Genomic DNA, 7,543 nt, shown 5'->3' with positions numbered 1-7,543 from the left:
TGAGTTGGAAGACTCACTGTGAAGTGCTGTCTACCGCTGCTTCCTCGCCCAATTCACTCCTCACTGCACTGTGGTCCTGCTCCCCTCCATATTTCTGGGCTACCTGCCTGCTCACCTGTGACATCCTGGCTGCTAAATCCAATGGACACTTCCCAGTCCTCCTTGCAGATGACCTTGGAAGCACCGGAATCTCTTTCCTTCTTGGCACCATTGTCCACCTTAGCTTCCATGACACCACCCTCTCCTTCTCTCTTTCCGACCTTCAAGGTCTCCTTAGGGCTTTTCTTCCTACCCCTCAAATGCTGGGGCTCCTTTTGCCACCCTTCTTTCTTCTGACTCAAGACACTCCCTGAGGATATCATTCACTCTTGTGGCTTCTGTCAGCTAATGTTTCCCGTGTCTATGTCTCCAGCACCTAAAGCAGTACCTGGCACATAGTAGGCATTCTGTTAAGAAGGGTTGCAAGATGTTACCATTGGGGGGTAGTCTGTGGGATCACCCTGTGTTAGTTCTTATAACTATGTATAAATTGACGATTGTCCCAAAATTAAATGCTTACCCTATGTAGGTATTTTTCTCAAAGCTCCCTGCTTTAGTTGACTTTGTCAATTACCTGGCATGCGCCAGTCCCAACATGAGTAAGGTAGGAGGGCTTCTCCTCAGATGAGTTGCTTGGTTGGTTTTTCCAGCTGTAAAATGGGGATAACCATAGTGGTAACCTCAGTGTGGGGCTGTGATGAGAATTAAATGAGCTAAAGTATGTAAATTCCTGACATGTTATAAGTGTTCAAAAATCATTAGCAATCATTGTGGTTTTTATTTTTACTCAAAGCCCTACGACCACCACCCCTAGCCCAAAAATCAGACAAGAATCCACGAAAGGCCAAAATGTAGAAAGATCCAATTGCCACACATATCACTAAGCCATATACAGAAATCCACTCACCACCCCTTAGAGAAATGGACTGAGCTTTGTGGCTGGGCCAGATGGGTCTTATCCCTGAAGGCTCCTGGGTCTCTCATGCAGATAGCCTCTGAAGGCCCCTCTTCTTCGTTTCCTAACCTGGCCTCAGGTCTGAATTCCAGGGTAGGCCATCGCCACTCTCCACCCACCCCCATCCCCTACCCTGTCCACTCCTCTGTATCTTTCTCAGACCACTCTCTTGCTGGATAGTTTCAGTGGCACCCTGTGACCTGCAGGATAAAACCAAAGCCTGGTATATTCAACTCTGGCAGTTCCCAGATGTGTCACACCTTCTCCCATTACTGTACCTTTCTACAGACTACTCTCACCATTTTTGGGTTTTTTTTTTTTTTTTTTTTGAGATGGAGTTTCACTCTTGTTGCGCAGGCTGAAGTGCAATGGAGAAATCTTGGCTCACTGCAACTTTTGCCTCCCAGGTTCAAGCGATTCTTCCGCCTCAGCCTCCCAAGTAGCTGGGATTACAGGCATGCACCACCATGCCTGGCTAATTTTTTGTATTTAGTAGAGATGGGGTTTCACCATGTTGGCTAGACTGGTCTCAAACTCCTTACCTCAGGTGATCCACCTGCCTCAACCTCCCAAAGCACTGGGATTACAGACATGAGCCACCGTGCCTGGCCCCATATTCTTTAGTTGGCCAGCTCTTATTCTTCCTCCAAAATTCAGCTCAGATCTCACGCCTGAAGAAAGACTTCTCTGACACCTTCCCCATCAGCAGCCACTGTCTGGATTAGGTGCCCTTCTGATTTGGCTCCGTGGGCCTGCCCCACCCCAGCACTTGGTGGCTCCTCCTCTCTCTAGACAGTGAGAGGTCTGAGGGAACTGCCTATAATTTCTGTGTGTCCAGCATCTAGCACAAAGGAGGTACCAACAAATGTTCCTTCAATGAGCGCATGCATGTCAGTTTCCTCTTGGAGCACAGAATTCACATCTCTTTCAACAAAAGCCCCAGAACAATGCCCATTTCTTTTTTCTTTTTCTTTTCTTTCTTACTTTTTTTAATGTAATTTAATTTTATTTTTGAGACAGGGTCTTCTTCTGCTGCCCAGGCTGCAGTGCAATGGTGCAATCATAGCTCACTCTAATTCCTGGGCTCAAACAATCCTCCTGCTTCAGCCTTCAGAGGAGCTGGGACTACAGGCACACATCACTACACCCAGCTATTTAATTTTTTTTTTTTTTTTTTTTGAAACGGAGTCTCACTGTGTCATCAGGCTGGAGTGCAGTGGCACGATCTCGGCTCACTGCAAGCTCCGCCTCCCAGGTTCAAGCGATTCTCCTGCCTCAGCCTCCTGAGTAGCTGGGACTACAGGTGCACACCACCACGCCCAGCTAATTTTTGTATTTTTAGTAGAGACGGGGTTTCACCATTTTGGCCAGGATGGTCTCCATCTCTTGACCTCGTGATCTGCCTGCCTCAGCCTCCCAAAGTACTGGGATTACAGGTGTGAGCCACCGTGCCTGGCCGATTTTTTTTTTTTAGAATGAGGTGTCGCTATGTTGCCCAAGCTGGTCATGAATCATTTCTTAAAACAATGACTGTGAAACCAGCAAGAATGAACTGGACAGAAATTCTGCCCTCTATGAACTCTTAGTTCAACAGAAGACACTGACTTGACTGAGCCATGATACAAAGCAGGGGATCCTATTGTAACAGTAGGAGCAGAGAGAAGAGACAGACTTAATCTAAGTGAGAGGATAGGGAAAGTTTTCTGTTCAACAATGTAGTATTTAAGCTAAGGAGTCCCCACCCTTCTTAAGAAGAATAAACTTTTTTTCTTTAATAACCTAAGTACCAGTCAGGCACAGTGGCTCACACGTGTAATCCCAGCACTTTGAGAGGCTGAGGCGGGCAGATCACCTGAGGTCAAGAGTTTGAGACCAGCCTGGCCAACAAGGTGAAACCCCGTCTCTACTAAAAATATAAAAATTAGGCCCGGCACGGTGGCTCATGCCTGTAATCCCAGCACTTTGGGAGGCCAAGGCGGGCAGATCACAAGGTCAAGAGATTGAGACCATTCTGGCTAACACAGTGAAACCTGGGCTCTACTAAAAATACAAAAAAATTAGCCGGGCGTGGTGGCAGGCGCCTGTAGTCCCAGCTACTCAGGAGGCTGAGGCAGGAGAATGGCGTGAACCTGGGAGGCAGAGATTGCAGTGAGCCGAGATCGCGCCACTGCATTCCAGCCTGGGCGACAGAGCTAGACTCCATCTCAAAATAAATAAATAAACAAAAATAAAAATTAGCCGGGCGTGCTGGCGCGTGCCTGTAATTCCAGCTACTTAGGAGGCTGAGACAGGAGAATTGCTTGAACCCAGGAGGCGGGGGTTGCAGTAAGCAGAGGTCATGCCACTGCACTCCAGCCTGGGCGACAGAGCAGGACTCTGTCTCGAACAAATAATAATAATATATACAGCCTAAGTAACTGAAATTGTCCCACTGGTAGTTTACTCCAAAGGTAAATTTTAGTTTCTTTGCAATTCCTCCTCCTTGGCCTCAGGCTGACAGTGGAGAGTAGCAGTATTTGTTTTCTTTTCCAGCAGCTATAGAATTGAGGGATATTATTCAAGAGCTTCTAAACATTATTTGGAGGGAACATTGGAAGATACAAGCAGGCTCTAAAAACCAGAAAGGGACAATAGTCGTGGCCAGTAGCAATGAACAAAGGCCTCCCCTTATAATTAAGAGACGGACCAGCTTGACTGTGCTCTCTCAAGTCTAATTCTGATTTTTCCATAATCAAGTTCTAGTTGCTTCTTTCCCTCCTCCAGCATTCTGCCTCAACTCCTGGTAATACTGATGTTTTCCCCTCAATAGCAGACAGGTGAAAGAGACTAAGGGAGAAAATTAAATAATCACTGAAGATAATATCTTACCCTGACATTTTGCAGAGGTTAGTATTTGCTTCAATAAGCAAGTGTGTTTATGGCCCACATACTTGACTCATAAACCTCACTGTGGCCCTTGGAGAAATACTAGATGGAAATGCTGAGGAGAACAGGCTGGAGAAATCAGGGAAGAGAGAAGGGAATGTCTAAGCATGCCTCCTCCACCAGATGGCTCCCTTGCCCACTCTTATGGAGAAACACGGCATTTCAGAAGCATCTCTTTCAACTCCAAGTTTCTAGCTTTAACCTCTCGTGCCAGCCTCAATGCATTTCTCGCCATTTCCACACTATGCCAGATAATTTCATGCTTCTAGCTGCATTAGTTATCTCTTGCTGTGTAATGAAGTATTTCAAAACTTAATGACTTAAAACAACAATAAGCACGTATTATCTCAGTTTTTTGGGTTCTGGGTGTTTTTAGTCAGAAAATCAAGAGCAGCTTGGTGATGGTTTTGGCTCAGGCGCTTTCATAAGGTTGCAGTCACATGTTGGCCAAGGCTGCAATCATCTGAAGGCTTAGTGGGGCTGGAGGATTGGCTCCCAGGGTGGCTTCCTCACACAGCTGACAAGGTGATGCTGGCACTCTCTCATAGTGACAAGATGGCAGAAGGTGCCAGGTCCTCTCTCTTGGGGTTCTCCTGAGGGCTTCTTGAGTGTCCTTCTGACATGGCGGATGCCTTAACCCAGAACAAGAGATCCACCAGGGAGCCAGGAAGGAAGCCAAAGATCTCTTCTGATGCATCCTCAGAAATCACACACCGTTTTCTTTCTTTTTTTTTTTTTTTGTTGTTGTTGTTGTTGAGATGGAGTCTAACTCTGTCACCCAGGCTGGAGAGCAGTGGCATGATCTCGACTCACTGCAACCTCTGCCTCCTGGGTTCAAGCGATTCTCCAGCCTCCCAGGTAGCTGGGATTACAGGCGCCCACCACCATGCCCAGCTAATTTTTGTATTTTTAGTAGAGATGGGGTTTCGCCATGTTGGCTAGGCTGGTCTCAAACTCCTGACCTGAGGTGATCCGCCCACTTTGGCCTCCCAAAGTGCTGAGATTACAGGCATGAGCCACCACGCCCGGGCTCCATCTCTCTCTCTTTTTTTTTTTTTAACTTTTATTTTTGTTTTAGGGGTACATGTGCGGGTTGGTTCCATAGATAAATTCCACGTCATGGGAATTCAGTGTCCATATTATTTTGTCATCCAGTTAACAGGCATAGTATCTGTGTATTTATAGGTAGTTTTTCAATCCTTAGCCTCCTTCAACTTTCCGTCCTCCAGTAGGCCCTGGTGTCTCCCTGGTGTCTGTTCCCTTATTTGTGTCCATGTGTATTCAGTATTTAGCTCCCATTTATAAGAACATGCAGTGTTTGGTTTTCTGCTCCTGTGTTAGCTCACTTAGAATAATGGCCTCCAGCTCCATCCATGTTGCCACAAAGGCTATGATCTCGTTCTTTTTATGGCCTTGGTATATATGTACCATATTTTCTTCTTCTTTTTTTTTTTTTTTTTTTTTTTTTGAGACAGGGTCTCACTCTGTCACCCAGGCTGGAATACAGTGGCACAATCATGGTTCACTGCAGCCTTCACCTCCTTCAGCTCGGGATCCTCCCACCTCAGTCTCCCAGGTAGCTGGGACTACAGGCACGCGTCAACAAGCCCAGCTAATATTTGTATTTTTTTGTAGAGCTGGGATTTCACCATGTTTCTCAGGCTGGTCTCGAACACCTGGACTCAGGCTATCCACCTGCCTGGGCCTCCCAAAGTGTTAGGATTACAAGCATGAGCCACAGCACCCAGCCTGTACCACATTTTCTTTATCCAATCTACCATTGATTCCATCTCTATTAGGCACCTATCACCTTGCATTTCACTCTATCTCTTGAACATGACTGTTTCTCCATTGTTTCCTAAGTTCCTAAGATCAGGGAAACAGATTTAACATTTTGGCAGCCTCAGTTTCTACCAAGTATAGAGCTGTGGCATAGTAGGTACTCAATGAATGCTTGTTTAAAAATGAATAAATAACATGGAAAATAAGAAGTTGGTGGGGGCTAGGCATGGTGGCTCATGCCTGTAATCCCAGCACTTTGGGAGGCTGAGGCAGGCGGATCATGATGTCAGGAGTTCAAGACCAGCCTGATCAACATGGTGAAAGCCCGTCTCTACTAAAAATACAAAAATTAGCTGGTCATGGTGGCGCACGCCTGTAATCCCAGCTACTCAGGAGGCTGAGGCAGGAGAAAGCTTGAACGTGGGAGGCAGAAGGTTGCAGTGCCACTCCAGCCCGGACGACAGAGTGAGACTCCGTCTTAAAAAAAAAAAAAAAAAGAAGTTGGGGATGTGGAGAAATCGGAACCCTTGTGTACTGTCAATGAAAATGTAAAATGGTATAGAAAGCATTGTGGCAGTTCCTTAAAAATTAAAAAATAGAATTACCATTTGATCCAGCAATTCCACTTCTGAGTATATACCCAAAAGAATTTAAAGCAAGGTCTCAAAGAGATATTTGTACACCCATGTTCATTTGCAGATTATTCACAATAGCCAAAAGGTGGAAGCAACCCAGATGTCCATCAATGGATGAATGGATAAACAAAATGCGGTATAAACGGAAGATGGAATATTATTCAGCCTTAAAAATGAAGGACATTCTGACACATGCTACAGCATGGATGACCCTTGAATACATTATGCTAAATGAAATAAGCTAGTGACAAAAAGATAAGTACTGTATGATTCCACTTCTATGAAGTACCTAGCATAGTCAAATTCAGAGACTGAAAGTAGAATGGTGGTTGCCAGGGGCTGTGGGGAGGAGGAAAGGGGGAGTTATTGTTTCATGGTTCGGGGTTTTAGTTTTGCAAGATGAGAAGAGTCATGGAGATGGATGGATGGTGGTGATGGTTGCACAACAGTCAGTATAGACCATGTTGTTTAACAATATGAATGGACTCAATACCATCAAACTGTACACTTAAAAATGGTCAATTTTATGTTATGTGTATGTTACTACAATTAAAAAAATTTTAAGAGGCTGGGCGGTGTGGCTTATGCCTGTAATCCCAGCACTCTGGGAGGCAAAGGCCTGCGGATCACTTGAGGCCAGGAGTTCGAGACCAGCCTGGCCAACATGGCGAAACCCCATTTCTACTAAAAGTACAAAAATTAACCAGGCATGGTGGCGCTTGCCTGTAATCTCAGCTACTTAGGAGGCGGAGGCATGAGAATCGCTTGAGCCTGGAAAGCGGAGGTTGCAGTGAGCTGAGATCGTGCCATTGCACTCCAGCCTAGGTGACAGAGGGAAACTCTGTCTCAAAAAAAAAAAAAAATAATTAAAATGGGGCACAGTGGCTCACACCTGTAATCCCAGCACTTTGGGAGGCTGAGGCAGGTGGATCATGAGGTCAGGAGATTGAGACCATCCTGGCTAACACGGTGAAACCCCGTCTCTACTAAAAATACAAAAAATTAGCTGGGCGTGGTGGCGGGCGCCTGTAGTCCTAGCTACTCAGGAGGCTGAGGCAAGTGAATGGCGTGAACCCAGGAGGCGGAGCTTGCAGTGAGCCGAGATCGTGCCACTGCATTCCAGCCTGGGCAACAGGGCGAGACTCCGTCTCAAAAAAAAAAAATTAAAAATTAGTGAATGATGTAAACAAAATATATTCTATCAATT

This window comes from Pongo abelii, chromosome 8 (assembly GCF_028885655.2).
Source record: "Pongo abelii isolate AG06213 chromosome 8, NHGRI_mPonAbe1-v2.0_pri, whole genome shotgun sequence".
NCBI classification, from domain to species: Eukaryota; Metazoa; Chordata; class Mammalia; order Primates; family Hominidae; genus Pongo; species Pongo abelii.
This window is presented reverse-complemented; position numbering follows the sequence as displayed.